At 42.2% G+C, this 18,786-nt stretch overlaps 1 protein-coding gene across 2 annotated transcripts in view; it reads right to left on the reverse strand.

The window, feature by feature from the left end:
• Window positions 1–18,786, reverse strand: part of IL1RAPL2 (interleukin 1 receptor accessory protein like 2) — a 410,823-nt gene that overhangs the window by 378,829 nt on the left and 13,208 nt on the right. For both annotated transcript variants that reach the window (XM_085571059.1, XM_085571056.1), the window contains exon 3: window positions 10,157–10,286. The gene's annotated coding sequence lies outside the window, so the exon portion shown is untranslated. The remainder of the gene's footprint in view (window positions 1–10,156; window positions 10,287–18,786) is intronic.

An 18,786-nucleotide genomic window follows, 5' to 3' on the forward strand; every position in this document is an offset into this window, starting at 1 on the left:
TTTATTTCATTTTCATAGTTTTTAACCAGCTGAAAATAAATGCTGATTTATCTTGAATTACTATCTACATTTGAACTCTTATTCTACAGCTCTTTCCTGTACTTCACAGAAATAATGTTGTTACAATACATGCCCAGTCACAAAGGATTCACAGACAGGCAGATACAAAAAAGTGAAGAATCTGAAAGAAAGGTGGTAGGATTTTCAAGGCAGAACCTTACTGCCTAAGGAGAACACTATTTGAAGACAAAAGATATGTAATTCCTTGTATTTGATGAGAAGGTTACTAAAACAGAAGTGAAGAGGAAATTATTTCCCTCATTCTAATTTGAGTCAGAGGAAAAGCCAAACATGCCTAAGGGGAAGCCAGACAGCTGCCTTAAGATACTTTCTGGAATCTAAGTTCTTGCTAAACTGTGTAATAAAGTTTTTGTCCAGGGTAAAGTTGATTACACAGGATCCTTACATTTTAAAAGTCAGATTTCTAAGACAACTGGTAAAGAAAAACCCAAAAGAGGAATTGCTGAGGAGAAGTTATTATAATATAATGTAATTCCATGACAAACCTGAGCACCTTACCAATAAAAAAGTGTAAATAACAGAGTTTTTTGATCAATGGTTCAGTGGGAAAAGGGAAAAAAGGTCTACCTGAAGCAACTTATTTTTTAAAAGTATATACTTTTACATATATAGAGAAGTTTCTAGTTGCACAATACCTCAAAATCAGCAAGATATCATCTTCTGAGCTCATTTAAGGGGAGAAAAAACTAAGAAGAAAAGAAAAATCTGAAAACACATCCTTTTTTCTTCTCAGCTCTAAAGAGAGTTTCACATCTGTTTGCCAGGATCATTTTCCAAGCACCAAGATCTCTCTTAACCAATTCAGTTCTGTAGATATTAGTTCAGATTAGTTGATTACTCTGTAATCAACACTAGATTCTATTCTGAAGTCTGAAAAATTGTTTTTAAAGAAAAAATAAGGTGTTCTATGCCTGATTACATGCGCTCTCCTACTGTAGTTATTCTTTCCATATGAAATGTTGACACATCTCTTCGGCAGGCTGTTCAGTGACTTTATACAGAGATCAAGTGCTCACATGGCATGCAGGAGCCATCCAAGGTATTTTGCCATAGCTAAAGTGAAAAACAGACATGAAGAACTGTGCTTAATTCTAAGCAACTTGAAAATTCCCTGCAGTTAAATTTAACTTAATTCAAAGTAAAATATCTTTGTATAAATCCCAGCTTTTTTTAATGGTTCCATTGCCATCACTGTACATTGAGTTGCTGCAGGACAAACAAAGGAATCTCCATTTTTATCCAGAATCAGGATCACAAGCCTGTTGTGCAGGGCCATAGATGGGAGTTTAGCTCTACCCTCCAGTGTGTACTAATACCATAAAGTCAGTCTCCTTGTCCTAGATCTTGTGACAGCCTCATTACACTGCTTCCAGCCCTTCTGCAGCAGCACTGTGATTTAATAGACTTCTCCAAACACTCCAAGGCAGCAGAACTCTGGCAGCAACTACCTGAACACTTCAAGACCCCACAAGAAGGCAGAAGATGAGGTTAATGCTGGTACAGTGCACAAACCAGCACAAACAAAAAAAGCTGCAATGAAAGTCTTTATTGCTCATGACCAAGATGCAAAGGAGAGGAAATGTGGATGGCCGTAAGCAGCAATCTCCTGTTAATATTCTTTCATGCCATCACCCTCAGCCTTCCACATGGTCAGCAATTGCCACACCAGCCTCACTCCCCTGTGACACTCCCCTAGGCACTCATATACTAACCACACTTCTTAAAAGCTGTAAACTCTGACAACTTTGTTGGCGTGCCACTTGGTGGTATTTTACGACAAAGGCATATTTTGTAAAAGGAAGTCTTTCAAAAGTATGAGAAATGAAGGGCATTTATAAAAATAAGCAGAATCTTTCCCCAAGGCATTCTGAATAAGACATTCCCAACAATGCCTAAAGGTCCAATGTCAGCAATGTGAGGCTTGATGAAGCATTGAAAAGGCACATCTCTTTCCATAATTAAAGGGTAACTTCATTTCTGATGACTTAGTGGAGTGACAGTGAGTACGTGATTAACTCAATATCCAGAGAGCTAAACACACTTGCATCACCCCAGAAAAATTCAGCATTGACAAGGTGGAATAAATGACCTGTTTTAGCTTAACAGACTTTTTTAAAAACCATAGACAAAATACAGTGAGCTTAGCAGAAATCTGAAGCCAACTGCATAGGTTACTTTTTGTATCAAGACTACTACTGATTTTATCAGGAGTCAGGCAAAAATTTGGGAGACATCTCTGAAAGGTTACTAGTGAACTGTTTTCACTCTGAAATTTAGTCACAGGCTTTTTTGTACTCCACTGATGAGCAGTCCCACCCAAGAACTTTCCCTAGAAAAGATAACATCTATAGTAAAATTTTCATTCTCTCTGATCTTAAAAGCCCAAAACAGTGAGAATTCATGTCCATGGAGCCTAAGAATATACATTGCCTGAGAGTGCTTAGGATCCCATTTACTTGCCTGCAAAAAGGGTACATCAATATCCCAACCAGATCTGGGCTCAGGAAAATCATTTCATGGAAAATGGACCCAACCAGCTCTGTGACCATGTCCTTTGAGGCACTCCTACTCAGAGGGTCTCCTACTGGCAGTAATACACTCACAAACACCTTGTCTTTCCACCAAGTCTTTCAAAAAGTTCAAATTCTCACCTAGACATCAGTCAGTGCTGTAAAGGCTTTAATAATCCAAGAGAGAAACTTTTGCTGCTACACCTAATAAGTTGGCTTCCATACCTCACAACCTCACTCACAAGTCTATTTGTTCCTCATCCTCCCCAGCTGGGATACACTGATCTGCAATTCTTTCAGCTTGCAGCAGCCAAGGCAACACAATTTTACCTTTACCTCATTTATCATGCTTTCATTGCCTTGGCTATGGCTTAAACCTGCTTTCTTGTTTTCTTCCTCCCCCATCCCTTGGGTCCTTGAGCCATCCTTCAGGGTCTTATTAGCTTAATAAATTTAGAGCAAGAGAATTCTCTTCTTGCACATTTTGCTGGAGTCTCCCTTGTTTCACAAAGACCTTCCTGAAAACCTGTACTTGGCAGAAATTCCAGTCATGAGATTGAGCTTAACCTAAATCAACAACAGCCACTTGAATTCATAACACACTCTTGTCCAGGACATCACACATGCCACCTTTTCAACAGGAATAGTTATAGTTTATGTCTGGATTTCAGCTCCTCAAAGACCTCTACCCCACCTCTTACATGTCTACATCTTCCTCCAAAAGACACTGGGCCATGTGCTAAGCTGTGCATAGCACACTGAAGTCCTGGTTTTGGGGAAGCCTCAACTCACCCTCGGGGGTGACCAAATCTCTGAACATCCACTCACAGCTCAGACACTTGTGTGCCTGCCCCATATGAAATCTCTAATTACTCTGTTCTCACGTGTCACTAGGTCTGTCAGGCCTGTATTTTTGCTCTCTGTGCCTGCAGAGGATCTCTGTTGAAGAGAAGTCCTTCCTCCTGGTGTTAGGTGGAAAGGCCACGTGTGCTGTAGCCTGTGCAGATCTCAGGGGCTCTGGAGATCTGCTCAGGATGGGCTCCGGGGGCTGGAAGGGCTGGACCCATCAGGAGCCTGGGGCAGCGGGGCAGGCAGGGCGGTCACGGGCTGCTCCCCTCGCCCCCTGCCCAGGCAGCTGCCCCTGAGCCAGGGCAGGCATCAGCAGTCCCCTTCCAGGTCTGGTCTTGTTCCTCCTTCCTCACCGCCTTGTGAAGAAGCAAAATCTCAGCTGTCAGGGGTTGGCGAGAGGAGCAGGGTTTCTAGGTGAGAAGAACAGGCCAAATGCTCTCTTTCTATCACTCTCCAATGTGCCAGCTTCAAAAACCTGCTGACAGTCCTTGAGAGCTGATGACATTTTTCAAAACACTGACAAAAATAGAGAAGCACTTTCCCCCACCATTGAAAAAACTACTTCCACAAAGTCTTTCTGCTTTCCACTCTTTCTTTGACCATCTTCACAGGCGGCTCTTATTTATCAAAGCTTTTACATAGACTCACCCCTATCCAGAGAAAAATGTTCTGTCTTCTAGGGAGAGCTGACACACCAGGCCCTTAAGAGATTCTAAAATTTTAACAGTAGCTACCATACATTGTAAATTCTGTTTCTCTCCCCTTAAACAGAAAACTCTAGTGACTCCAAAAAAACAGATTTGCTTGAGGGAGACTTTAATGTAATGATTTCCCAAAATGCAGACAAAGGTATTTTCATCTCTAACTAAAACTGGGAAAACAGTTAATGCTCAGTGATCTCATAATTTCAAATTAAAAATTTATTTCTGTAACCTGAGTACATACCTTGTTATATAATACACAGTGTCCTTCGACATTATGCACTAAATTGACCTAAGTGTTTTAAAAACATATTTTTATCTGCACCTTTTGTACTGATCTTTTAAAATCTGTAATTAAGCTTCTTTGGGAAGTTAATGTACTATGATATATATTCTAGATGGGCAATACAATTACTTTACAAAACAGGTATTAACATGCCCATTATGAGTCATTAAATCACATGGAATAACAGTAAAATGGGAAGCATTTCAGGTCTTATTGTACATAATACTTATGTTTTGCATGTGCCTCCAACCCTGTAGGAAAATGAAGTTGTTTCTCACCAGATTAGGGGCATGAAGAATCAAATCTCACAAGGAAATGATGCTGTTTTGATGAGTACTGTGATATGTGTGAATGATCAGGTATCACATGCAGAGTAAAACCATACCATTCTACTAGAGCTGAAAATCCAAAGCAATTGAGATTGAAATCTTATAGAGACCAGGTCTATTTCTCCAATACAGACCTTTTCTCTGAGCTCATCAGAAGATAGCTTTGCTGTGTGTGGCTCTGATTTAGAAGAATTTCTCTTGTTTTTTATGTCATTTCATATCAAAGAAACTCTTCTTAGGCACTGCCTAGCCTGCTCCAACAAGTCTGAGAACATGCCTAAATTATTGGAAGCTCTATTTGTCCGTAAAATAAAAGGTCACAAATAAAAGCTGTTCATGTTGCAAGCTCACAAATCTGAATGCAACATTTTTCAACTCCACATGAGCTCGTAGAATATTCTGGCTTAAGAGAAAAAAAGGAAAGTCACATGACTGACTGAACAGCAGGGTGGCTGAGCACAGCCAAGATGACACCAAAATTTCATTTTGACCTGCACAGCATTTACTCTTCTGGGATTCCACTCTCAGGAGTTCATTTGATTTACTGATATTTTGTTAAGTTCCTCAACATCATTGTGTTTAGGTTATGTTGAAATATCTGCTATCACTCCAAATCTGATTCATCTACAACAGAACGAGAAACTCAGAAGGGAAAGAATAAAACAAGAGACTTGTGATGTCAGAACATTTCTCTGTGTGAAGTGCCATAAAATATTTTACAAGAAATACTTGTAAAAAACTAAGTTAATATAAAGATTTTCTTAGTTGGAAAGAAACAGCTTTAAGTCAACATCTGGCCACATTCTTATGCATGTCAGTAAGACCTAGAACAATGGGCTACAAACTACTTTTTGTAGTTCAGTCTCAGCTCAAAGAGGACTAATTTAATCAATACACTAGCAGCCAGTAGGGTGAGAAACAAGAGCTTCTGACTGCTCTGTGGTGTTCTGAGCCAAGCAGAAGGGAAGAAGCAGGTGTGAGGCACGCCTCCATTCCAGAGTCCTATCACAGTATGTCAGTGAATGGGGTGGGTACACTCCCTGTTTATGTTCCTTTTTGTTACCTTCTTTAGCAATGCTACTTTCATCGTCATCCTACCCCTCCATGAAGCTTTTCCAAACAAAGGAAGACCAGTGGAAGAAAAAGAAAACAGCGTACTCTACAGTTCCTTCCACTTAGGCTGTTTCTACTCCTAATCTAATCTCCTCTCCCAGACCCTCCTCTCCAGAGGTAACATCTTGATGGCTTCCTTTGTCTTTCTTTGGTCGTACTTTAGGAATAATCTCTGTTTGCTGAAACTACACTGTCATTTTAAGAGTTGGAAATGTGTCCACTTTCCATCAGCCCCTCTGCTGCTGCTATAGACTTTAGCTCACTTCAATTAAGACAACTCCAGCTTCATTACAGTATGAAAACTAGTCATCTCAAACCTTTATTTTTTCATTTCTTATGTTTCAACCATAACTTACTATAATAGAGTCAGTCAAAAATCCTCAAAAGCCACAGCAGGTATTACTCATTACATACCTAGCAGCTTTTACTTATTAAAATTCTATATTCAAAAACATCTACAGCCTTATAGCTTAACTACAGTAAAGATGTTATTGACCATCCCAAAGGCAACTTAATGTTTATATACAAATTCTGACTTCTCAATAAAATACCCTCTTTCCTCAGAACAAACTCACAAAACACCAGATCTCTCTTATATAAACAAAACGTATTTTCAGGTTTTGTGTTAAGTAACATCAAATTAATTACTTATATACTGGCTTAACACTTAGCTGTATCCTGGTCCTATACACTCCGGGCTCCAATATTTCTATCTGTATGCTTACTATAAAATTCTCTCTCTGGTTGAATAACTTAACAAATTCCTATTATGTACATAACCTAGGTAATAAAGAGGTGACAAACTTCACATGCACATTGAGGTAGTCAGATTTCTCATAAGTTTTTTTTTGCAATGATCGATGGAGCATTATTGTCAAGCAGGAAAAGATACTGTAGCAAGTAATTTAGCCCAATTCCCATCATTGCTTATATTAATTGAGGAAAGATGATCCATGGAGCACAAGTTGTCCATAATTAAAATTGCTTACATGAGATTAGAAAACCCACATTAACACAAAGCAAGCCATGTAATCAGAAGAAAAGCTACCAGAGTGTGCGTGTGTTCTTGCACTGCAATGTTTTCAAAGGCAATGACATTTATCATTGAAATCTCAACTCATCCAAAAAAAAGCTCAAACTCACCACCATCATGAAATATATTTTTACAACTGTTCCAGCAAGGTGTTACAATAAGGCCAGTCAATAAAAGCTGCTGGGAAAACAAATGTCTGGGCCTGTTCAGAAAGTTTTAGTACCTCTTTAGACATTCTCATCAATTTTGTTTGATTACTAAATATGTCACTTTTCCCCTACTGACAAACATGGCCTGTATATGCTACCAATCTGCACTGGGCAAGACACTCCTACCTCCACACAGATGTGGAGCAAAGGAAGCTGGAGAAAATATTCAGAGCAGTAATTTAGAGGGGTCAGCCTGGCACAGAGGCACAAGTGGTTGTGCATCCAGTTTTCTCATGGCCCCTCTCTTTCTGCTCTATTTTGCCTCACATCACTAACCATTAAACACAGTCCTTGAATAAACACTTCTCATGTAGGATCAGAGCCAAATGGTCTGAATTTTTATACTAGGGTTTTATATTATCTGCCAGTTCCTTCACTCTTCATTTCAGTATGACTTCTGTCTTTTTCTACTGCTCTTAGATCTATACAGTCCCTGTGTGATGCTACAGCAGCCAGGAATGATCTGTTTGCTCACACTCAAGCTTTTAGCTTTGGGAAAGTCAGATCCATTTGCTGCATGGGCCAAACACTGTATTTATGAAGTCTACATTTGAAAAAAAAAAACAAACATATGGAAATCCCATTACATTGGATGGTTCAGAGTACTGCAACATATCCTGTGCCAAGTGCTCATAGACCAAAAAAACAAGCATATATTGGCCTAAATCTTGTCTCACTGACAGCCAAGATATCCACATCCATTCTCAGCATATGACAGTCTGGATCTACCTAGTGAGGAGCAGCTCAGAAATGAGTTCATTAATTTAAGTCTTTTGTCCTGTCACAGTCATAGTCAGGATATTCAGGCACTGTATTTCACTCTGTACAAACCAGCCCTTACTTTTTCACAGGAGGTTGAAAGGGACCTTTCCTATGCTGGGTATCTCAGTCTATCTGACTAAAGTAGAATCTCAGGATTCAGATAAGCAGAAATCTTGTGTATTGGCTCTTTCTTTCCAGTTGCTTCTTGATTTATGATGTGAACTACACAGTTTTCATTGTTCACACTATTTTTGTCCTTCAAAATTGCAAGTATCAATGAAAGCTGCAATAAAAGAAAGGAAGTTGCCACTAAATTCTGAATACAATTTTTAGCCCATTCTATAACCTACCAAAACATAGTGTAAGAAAATAACTAGAAAAAGTTATATGCCCTCTGCTGAGAAAATCTCAGAAAATTCTTCCATAACTCACATCTTTTGGTAGCAGAGAGATTTATCTTGCTTTTCCTGTGAGTGTGCAAGCACCATAACTTCTCCCAGCCCATTAAGAGACAAGGTAGGAAATCAGAGACTCAGATGAGAGCTCTAATGAGTGGCTACCTTCTTCATACCTCTTGTCAAAGTCTTTAAATGCTCTGTTACACCACAGATAAACTGTTTGTTCAAGGCTGCTAATACAGGCTCTAATGCATGGGCTTGGGCAGTCTGGTTAAGACTGGGGCAGAGCTAAGGGTGTATCCAGACCACATTAAAAGTGCACATTAAAACTGCAACACCTGAATTCTCACTAGAATTTGCCTTGGGCTAACAGTATAAACCCCAAGTTTCCCTCAAAACATTAAAGCTGTGACGACTAGTACCCTCATCAAGGCTGTTCACAAAGATGTTTCAGGGAAGCAAGTACTTAAAAAGGGGAGAATTCAAAAGCAGCTGCTCCTTTTAGCGTAAGACGTGGAATGAAGACTTCTGCAACCTGGCTGAGGAAGCAATACTAGAGAGGGGAGTGATCCCACCTCCTGTGTATCTCCCAACCAAGAACCCTATTGGTATGCTAGGATGGTGGCCAGAGATCCAGCACCCTGTGCTCTTCACAGCTCTTTGATCCTCACTGCCTTGGGACAGAACAGCCTCTGCTCCTCCTGGGAACAGAGCTACAAATCCTCTGTGCATAACTGGGACAGGGAGAGCTCACTTGTTTACTGCAGGCAAAGAGGAGAACCAGGCTGGTTCTGGCCCTACTCTCACCAGCTACCTTACATGTATAAATAGCCACATCCCAGAAGGATGCTCATAATTGCTGAGTCTGGATAGCAGCTCATTTAAGTCCATAGCAGAGCTTTTAAAACAGATATTCTTTGTCAGCACAGTCTTTCCTTGCTGGGAGGTAACATCACTTTCACCTGAAACAGACTTACATAATTCTCTCTGTCTCTCTTAGTGACACTAATGAGTAGCTGCTCTGGGGAAAGCTCACTCAGATCCCTCCAAGTGATTTCCTTTAAGCTGTCATATCTGCTGGCTGCACCACAGCTCCGTACTACAGAATTAAGGCCTCCAGGGTAGCACATTCTCTGTGTGCTTTGTTTCTTTTATCTGTTTCCCCTCTGCTAAGATCTTACCTTTATTCTCTAAACTTAGACCCACCACAGGTCAGGGCATGAAGCGTCAGAGTGAGCCTTAAATGTGAATTCATTCTCTTACTCCCACATAACCCTCACCTGCCATCACCTCCCCCAATATAGTTACCTTTCACTCTGCCTTCTCAATCCTTTACTCACAGTTTGGTCTTTTACAGGCTTAGGGTTCTACTTTGAAATGTGACATGCAATCTTTCATAGGACTCTATGCTCATTGTCTTTGAGTGACTCCAGATTGGACATGTTCAGTTCAAAGGAGGAGTCGGGGGAACAGAACCAAATGCAGGGAAGTTTCTGACAGCTCAGGAGTTTGGCTGCCAGCCTCCCTTCCTCCAAGTGTTCTTCAGGATGAAGTGAGCATTTTGAACAGAAAGGTACCACTGTTCTCAGCCTTGTTCACAGGAACAGCAGGGCCAAAATCCAACCCAAATTGAGGGCATCACTAAAGCTGTCAGACCTGATTCCATAGGCACAGGGAACAGTTGCACTGCAAATAGCAGTAATACATTGACCAAAGTCATAATGCTGTAAATGCACTGGACCTAAACCTTCTGTTTCACCTGGTGATTCTCTAATCCTAAAACTCATCCTAACCACATCTGTCTTCTTCCCTTTGAGAGATGTTACCAAACCTAGTGGTGCTTTTAGGAGCTGTCTATAGACAAACTGCTCTCTGATTTCCATACCTGATACCGACCACTACCTCAGCCTTCTTTCTTTCCTCTTCCTTATCTCTTGCATGTCATCTTCCATCAGTGGAGCCTCCTGTTTTCACAGTACTGCCTGCTCCACCGTCTTCCAAGTCATCAAACAAAGCTGTGGGAAAACAGCAAATGTATAAAGTTTTCATGGATCTTCATGGGAAAATTTTGCTCTTTTTCCTTTAGAGGAACATCCAAACTTGGACCAGGAATTTTTGCATTGCTAAGGGGTCGGTGGGATATTCTGCACGTGAGATCATGATTTCATGGGACTCAAGATCTTCATATTGCTAAGATGAGAAGACTTCCAAGCCACAGAGAACTGAACAAATTGCATGGAAATAAGACTGCCAGAGCAGACAGAGAAAAGTGGCTTGCAGGCTCTGTGGTGTGTAAGGACTGTTTTGGGCTCAAAGGACAGAATTCACTGTAAGCTTTCCTTGGACATATTGGGAAGGACAATATAGACTGATACCAAGCAATAAAAAGTCCTAGACACATATGGACAGTAAAACATCAGATGCTGATGACTGGCAAGTTTAAAGCTGTGAACAAATAAGAAAAGCAAAAGGGTAAAACAAATAAAAGATAATGAAAGATAGTCAGACAAATAAAGAAAAAATTTCAAGTCCAGAAGGCACATGGGGTGCTAGTAGTGAAGCAGCTGGAATGGCTCGGAGGGACACAGCAGCCAGGGAAATTTATCGAGATAGCGAAGTGACATTCTCTAAAACAAGATAAATTAATTATTTGCCTCAGTGCCCCAGACAGAGAAAAGAAGCTGACAGAAAATGACATGTCATATAATTCTCAGGGTGACAAGGAGGGGAGCTAACAGAGATGCAAGGGTTGAGGCACACATATCCCTGTGGTGCTTCTTGGCTGCCCAGTGCAAAGCCTTCGGTGGATGAATGCAGAGAGCATACCAATGGCAGGCTGTGCTCTGCAATGGGGAAAGGCTCTGCCTGATCCTTTTCATGAAGCTGAAGAAGATTTCTGGGTCTGACTCTCCTTTGCCACAGCCCTTATATTTTCATTTCTGCCTGCACAAAATGACTGTGTAATTCTTCCAAAGAAGAATTCTCTTTTTTCCTCAGTGGTAGCTCAACACTCCCAGTTCACAGGTGTAAATGTCTAGACAAGGTGCCAAGAAAAACATCAAGTATAAACACATACTGCTATTTACAAAAAAGCAGGTCAAAAGCCTTTTCCAAAGTAATGTGAAGTTAACAGTGGAGAGTTTTAACCTTTCACAAGCAAGGTGCAGCTCCCTGTGTTCTTGTTATTTTCCTGCACAGTGAAGTCATTACTGACTTCCTGATCCTGAATGGACTTCAGTGTAAGACAGAGGACTTACATAAGTATAACCAGTTTACTAGAGCTAAAACTGGGTGAAAACTCATTTTGATTAATAGGGAGGGACATGTTAACTCATGAAAAGCAGAATGAAAATTTCTTTGTCACACTTTTCCAGATTTTAACGATCAAAACTTGAGATAAAAACCATTAAAACAAGAATTTATGTACATTTGGCATTACTGTTGGTTAACTTTCTAAGCATAGAAAGTCTTTTAGATACTGACATGTATGTATAAAAAGATGGCATGTTGTAATATTATTTAGAATCATTAAAAGTGGCCTTACAGGCAAGGCTTATCACCTGTTGTTTAACCACATAGGGAGATAAATTTTGAAGAAGAGATAACACACTTGCAGTAAACTAGGAAAATTGCAGTAAACTTGGAAACTAATCCCAAATTTGTCTGTTCCTCAGCACAAGCCTGACCATTTGTCAGCTGTACATTCTCTGCCTCCAGTGTTCAAAATGACATTTTACCACATTATCAGCAGGCAAGCAGTTACACAGAGATAGATAAACATAAGGTCAGGAAAACCAGATAAGGTGGGAAATACCATTAATATATTTAAGCAAAACAGCCTCAAATGAGGCTGCTTGCATTGCCTCTTTTCAGATGTCAGTGACTTGGATGATCATGGCAATTGTTTAGTTTAGATGCTCTAAAAAAGGTAATCAAAAATGAAGAGAGAGATAATTCAATTTAATTTCTTTTTATGATTTTTTAATTATTTCTTCCACTGCCTCAGCCACAAGACAGAGCTGGAAGTGAATACTGGACTAGGATTTGTCAGTGTGTGGTTTAGAGTGTTATTTCACCACAAAGTAACTGTCAGTGCAGTTAGAACACCAACAGGAGTGGACAGAATAATTGACAAAAAAACAGGTTACACATGGATCCTGTTGCTTTTTGCCTTTTTACTGAGAAGTTGTGGCAAAAAGCTCCTCACTTAATGCATGCATTTAGGAGCATCCTGCAGTATTCTACATCAAGGGCCAGAGAATAAAGAAGCATTGATCAACTCTTCTCCCCAGCACAATCTGTCCTTTACATGTTGCCATTCTAAAATTATTGATTGGTCCAGGCTGTGACTGAATTTTTATTCTTTGTCCAAAATTCAGTCATCTTACTCTTTGCAAACAAGAGGCACCTCCCTTCCCTGGACAGTGATATCTTGGTACCATCTGCAGTAGAAAGAAGCATACAAAACTTTGTTGATCTCATAGGATGTTCTGGACCCCAGGGTGGCTAACATTTCTTTGCAGTAGAATTTTAATTTCTTATTTTCCAACATCTTATAAAACAACAATATCTTAGATGTTCCAGTATTATGCCCCAGCTCTTTCTTGTACTTTCTTCATCCTTGAATGATCCTTTTGTATTGATTTACAGCATCCATTAAGGAGTTTAAATGTTGTTTATTTTTTCCTTACCATGTAGTAATCTTTTTTTAGAGATTTCTATACCTTCCTATACCTGCAAACTTCTGATACACACTGGAGTCAGTCCATTTGCCTCTGGTGTAAGTGCAGACCTGAAATGTGAATGATCCAGATAAGCACTTTCTGTTACCTCTGACTGTGAAGTTTTTGAGCCTGTGGCTGCACTTTGCAGGTTTTTTCCTATCCTCCAAGTCATAGGGGACAACTTTTCTTTATTGTACTAAAATTATTGTAGCTTTGCTTATTCCTGACCAGAACTGTTCAAAACTTAACCTGTTCTTATCCCAATTAATGTTTTACCTTTTCCCAATTCTCCTCCACATCCCAGCTGTGTGTTAGTTAGTGGCTGGTGTTAAACTACAGCAACCTTTATAAAAGCTATCTATAATCTTTTAAATTTTATGTAAAATTCACCTCTAGATTCTACTAAACCATTTGTTTTTGTCTTTTTCCTCCTTGGACATTCCATAGAAACTAAATACAGCATAGTTTTCATAAAGACTGAATAACAAGCTTAGATAAAAAAGGACACAGCAGCTCCCTTCTTGCCCTATGTCCATTTGCTTTTAGATTTTTTCTTAATTATTACACTATTTGATGCCCCAAAACAAGATAATTTCAGCTGCTTTCCTGCAACACTGCAGCAAAGTTTTCCAACACGATTAAAACAAAGATTTTGTGATCCTGCGATCACAAAAAGCAGGCGGGCAGCAGCAGCGACGGCATTTTCAAAGCTGCCAAAACATAAACGCACGGGGAAGCACCAGTGGGTTTATGTTTTGGGAAGCCCTGGGGGCTCCGTGGGAGCCGGGCCGGGCAGCGGCGACCGCGCGGCTCCGGCGCTCGAGCGGCCGGCGGCGACACCGCGCGGTGCCGAGCACAGCCGGCGGCACCGGGACACCGCGAACGGGACCCCGGCACCGGGACACCGGCACCGGGACACCGCGAACGGGACATGCGAACGGGGCACAGCCACCGGGACACCGGCACCGGGACACCGGCACCGGGACACCGCGAACGGGACATGCGAATGGGGCACAGCCACCGGGACACCGGCACCGGGACACCGCAAACGGGACATGCGAATGGGGCACAGCCACCGGGACACCGGCACCGGGACACCGCGAACGGGACAGTGCAAACGGGACACGGGCACCGGGACACCGCGAACGGGACAGTGCAAACGGGACACCGGCACCGGGACACCGCAAACGGGACATGCGAATGGGGCACAGCCACCGGGACACCGGCACCGGGACACCGCGAATGGGACATGCGAACGGGGTACAGCCACCGGGACACCGGCACCGGGACACCGGCACCGGGACACCGGCACCGGGACATGAGAACGGGGCACAGCCACCAGGACACCGCGAACGGGACACCGGCACCGGGACACCGCGAACGGGACATGCGAACGGGGTACAGCCACCGGGACACCGGCACCGGGACACCGGCACCGGGACACCGGCACCGGGACATGAGAACGGGGCACAGCCACCGGGACACTGGCACCGGGACACCGGCACCGGGACACTGGCACCGGGACATGCGAACGGGGCACAGCCACCGGGACACCGCGAACGGGACACCGGCACCGGGACACCGCGAACGGGACATGCGAACGGGGCACAGCCACCGGGACACAGCCACCGGGACACAGCCACCGGGACACCGCGAACGGGACACCGGCACCGGGACACCGGGACCACCAGCCGGGGCACAGCGGCCACCGGCCCCTCCGAGGCAGCGGGCAGGGCTCGGGCTCTCCCAGCTCTCCATCGCCAGCAAGCAGCACAAGCACAGGTCATGGGAAAGCCACAACGGGCCACAGATAATCACAGAATGGTTTGGGCTGGATCTCGGAAATAGGCAGGGACTGCCACAAGGGGGAAAGAGAGAAGGCAAAAGAAGCTGGAGTGCAGGCTCTGTATGAATGAGCTAGGTGCTCAAACCCTGTAGCTGTGTTAAGGAAAAATTGCACTGAAAAGTCAAGTTTGTCCTGAAAATAAAAGGAGAACTGCTGGAGTCCAAGTCCAATTGATGAACTTCAAAGCAAGGGGATTTTCATCCTGTTTTAAGTGAAAAGCTCAATAGACCAAATCCATTCACTTCCATAAACCAACCATGTTTTAGACCATCTCAGTGCTGGATAAAGCTGGCTTCCAATGGATTATTATCCATATCAACCGTCTCCTACCTTTGAATCCACTCTAAATGCCTAATGCTGCATTGAAGCCCACACCAATAAACCTTAGACAGCAAATCAAAATGAGACCATTTAAACACATCTATTTTTATCAGCTAGAAGTTCACCAAAATTTCTTCAGTGACATTTAGAAATCTTCATCATCCCACCAGGTGCTGCAAAAATGTGCAAAAGCATATAATTCCCTGGACACTGAGGCATGTGCCAGCACTCAAGCAGGGAACACATAGCTCTCCTTAGGGTTCCTATACTATACCTGCAAAGCAAGGACCTGCCCTGTCCTGGCCTGGCTGCTGCCCTGTGCATATCTACTAAGGAGGGATCAGAGAACAAGGAAAACACACCATTTTCAGTGACCTCTCCCTGGAGGAATTAACTTTCAGTCTCCTCTACTATATATCCTGGGCAGGGCTGGCTGTCAGGAAGTATTTTTACTTTGAGGTGGTTAAGTTTATGTCACATAAATATCAGTGATTTCTCAGCTGGCAAAGGATGGCAGACAGCTATGAGTCTCTGTCAAGCACCTGGACTGGAGGAACAAGGCTCAACAAGGGCAGCCAGGGTGCAGATCCACTCCACCCACCTGGGCTGCAAGATGAGCACGCAGAAGGTGGTGTCAGCCAGAACAAGTCATGTCTTTGAAGATGTTCACTGTAGATCTACAAGTGTAGAGGTTGTTCCATCCCTCTGCCACTTCATCCACCCACCTCCTTCACAAAAGCACAACTAATTGTCTGCGTGTCCCTGTGCCACCATCTCAACCCACTGTGGGAATCTGTCAGCATCAGTACAATCTGAACAATCACTATTTTTGTGCTGGTTTGCTTCCTTCACAGACATCATTCCAAGTCAGGGGAATGAGTATATTAAATTCCCTCTTAAAACAGCTTTCTATTCATGTATTCATTCATTTTACCAAACTTACAGAATAAAGTTGCCTCTATCACTCTTGCAGCCATCTTATAAATTGGCCCAAATAGAGCGAGCTTCAAGAACATAAGCCCTTGATCATGGAAAACCCAAATGGCTTTTCAGGAAAATTCATTTTCTTGTCTATTCCATCAGAAAGTCTTCACACAACTAAACTTATTTGATGGATGTTGACAAAACAGTCAGCCTTTTCACAATGAAGATTGCTTCTAGAAATAGGTAAATGTCCTTCACCCAAGAGCTGGGATCCCAACTTCAACAGAATAAACAGACCTTTCCTGCACCTACCAACTGCTGAAGCATTTCCTGGGCACAACGGACTCCACCAGTGACAAAGAAAAAAGATCACTGAAGAAAGAGAATCTCAGAACAATAATGGGTACTACCAGCAGCCTCCTTTACTACAGGGGTAAAATGACATCTTCTTGAGAGAATCCCTCTAATTCCACCAAGTCTGGGATGAGTTTTCATTCAGAATAAGGGAACAATGCTTATAAAACCATCACAGCATTGAAATTAACATAGTTGCTCCTACATGCAGATTTTCAGAACCAGAACAGTATGCAGTGTCTTTGTGCCTGTCCCCCTGTTGTTATCTGGCCCTCTTGTCTCAGCACTACTTTTGCATTCATCAGCAAGGCCAGTTAAAAATTGCCTGAACTGCCATTTGACCAAGTGCTTATCTGCACAACTGCACAAACCCATACCATCAGTTAGGAAAAACAATTTTCCCTGGCTACTTGAGACAGCCTAATTACCTAATCTGACAGGTTATTAATGGTCCAAGTCAACAAAAAGTATAATGGATGCTGATAAGCACAAGCTGCCTGAACATTTGGCACGTACAATCCAGCCAGAAATCTTTGCTGTGAAATGCTGCCATTGGCCACAGGACTGAACTGTCTGATTTCTCAGGGTTTCATTTAACAGGTCTATCAACATGATAAAGAGACAAACTAGCAAGTTTAATCCATTAATGAGGACTGTGAATCAGCCGAACAGTATAAAAGATATTTATGTAGCAGGTTAATGTAAAAATAAATCTCTGCTTCATTTCTCAATAATTGTAACACCCTCGCCTCCATCCTAGGAAAGAGAGCAGCACATGTCTGTGTTCACCAGGAAATGGGCAGCAAGAATTATGACAGAGCCCTTGTTTAAAGCACTGTCAGCACTCCCATAACTCACCACAAGTGCTGCACTATTTCATGGGTCTGTTTTAAAGATCCAATTACTACACTCACATGATCCCGTCAGAAGCTCAGGTTTTCATTTTAAAGAGGAAAAAGAGATATATTACCTGCAGGTACTGGGAGCAGTGGACAAAGGTGTTTCCTGAACAGCTCAAAGACAGAAAGTATTGAAACAGGAGCTCATGGCACCAGGTTTTATTTTAACCTCAGGGCTCTACAGGCCACTCTTTTAATCGTTTGGCTTCTTCCCCCTGAGGTGTAAATGCCTGGGGATAACATCATTGAGGCATTTAAGGATGAAAAGAAAGAAACTGATTTGTCCCTTACACTTCAAATTGTAGTTAGGCATTCCAAAGTTGATAGTAGCTGGAACAACTGCACCACAAAGGCAAACAGCAGCCCACACCTCTAACACCCACGAGATAGATTTTTCACAGAAACTATTTAAATTCAGTCTGGTTCACTGACTTTTTTAAAATTAAGTAGAACATCTTTTATTATGTTTTGTTGCTCCAATTCCCTGTGAGAACTTTCATCCACTTATATAGGTAGTCCACTTCTTTCCTCAAGCATCCATATTCTACTGCTCATACAATGAAAGGGTTTTAGGGGGTTACCTGGGCCATGGACACTCCAGAAGATCTCATGTATGTTTTGAACCGTATCCCATCATTAAGCAAAACTTCACACCACTGAAATATTTATTTCTGTATCTCTGCAAATCCCCAGCTTCATGACAGCCACACCTTGAAAAATACAAGACACCTACCACTTTAATGTGCTCTGGATGATGCTCCTAAGTGACTTTTAAAATCAAGATACTTCAGGGTGTTCCACATTTACAACAGTTTGTACTCCCTGCAAATAAGTCCCAGTGGCTCACTCAATGCTTGCACTGCTTAGAGCACTTTAGGGCTTCTAATCCAGATAAGGTAATTATTGATTTCTTTGCATGGTTTTTCCTCTACCCAGCAGTAAAACTACAAATATCTACATAAGCATTCTGAGGCAAACTCAAAACTTCTAAATCACAGCAAAGAGAAATGCAAAGCAATTTTGCCAAGTGAGCCACATCAAAAACATAATCTTTCATTAATGTTAAAATTTTTCACCACTATTGTGATTTAACCCCAGACACTAACTAAACACCACACAGCTACCCAGTGGAATGTGTAAAAGAGAAAGTAAATATGAGAATAACCTGTTGAGTAAAAGAGTTTCATAGGAAAGCAAAAGCTGTACACACAAGCAAATCAAAACAAGGAGCTTATTTCCCACTTTGCCAAGGCATGCAGGTTCTCAGCACCCCCAGGACAGCAGGGCTGCATTACACATACAGTGACTCAGGAAGACAAGCACCATCACCCCAAATGTCCCCCCTTCCTCCTTCTCCCCAGGTTTCTGTGCTGAGGATGAGGCGCTGTGCTCTGGGATATCCCTGGGCTCAGCTGTCCTGGCTGGGTCCCCTCCCAACTCCTTGTGC

This window comes from Lonchura striata, chromosome 4A, assembly GCF_050655825.1.
Source record: "Lonchura striata isolate lonStrDom1 chromosome 4A, ASM5065582v1, whole genome shotgun sequence".
NCBI lineage: Eukaryota > Metazoa > Chordata > Aves > Passeriformes > Estrildidae > Lonchura > Lonchura striata.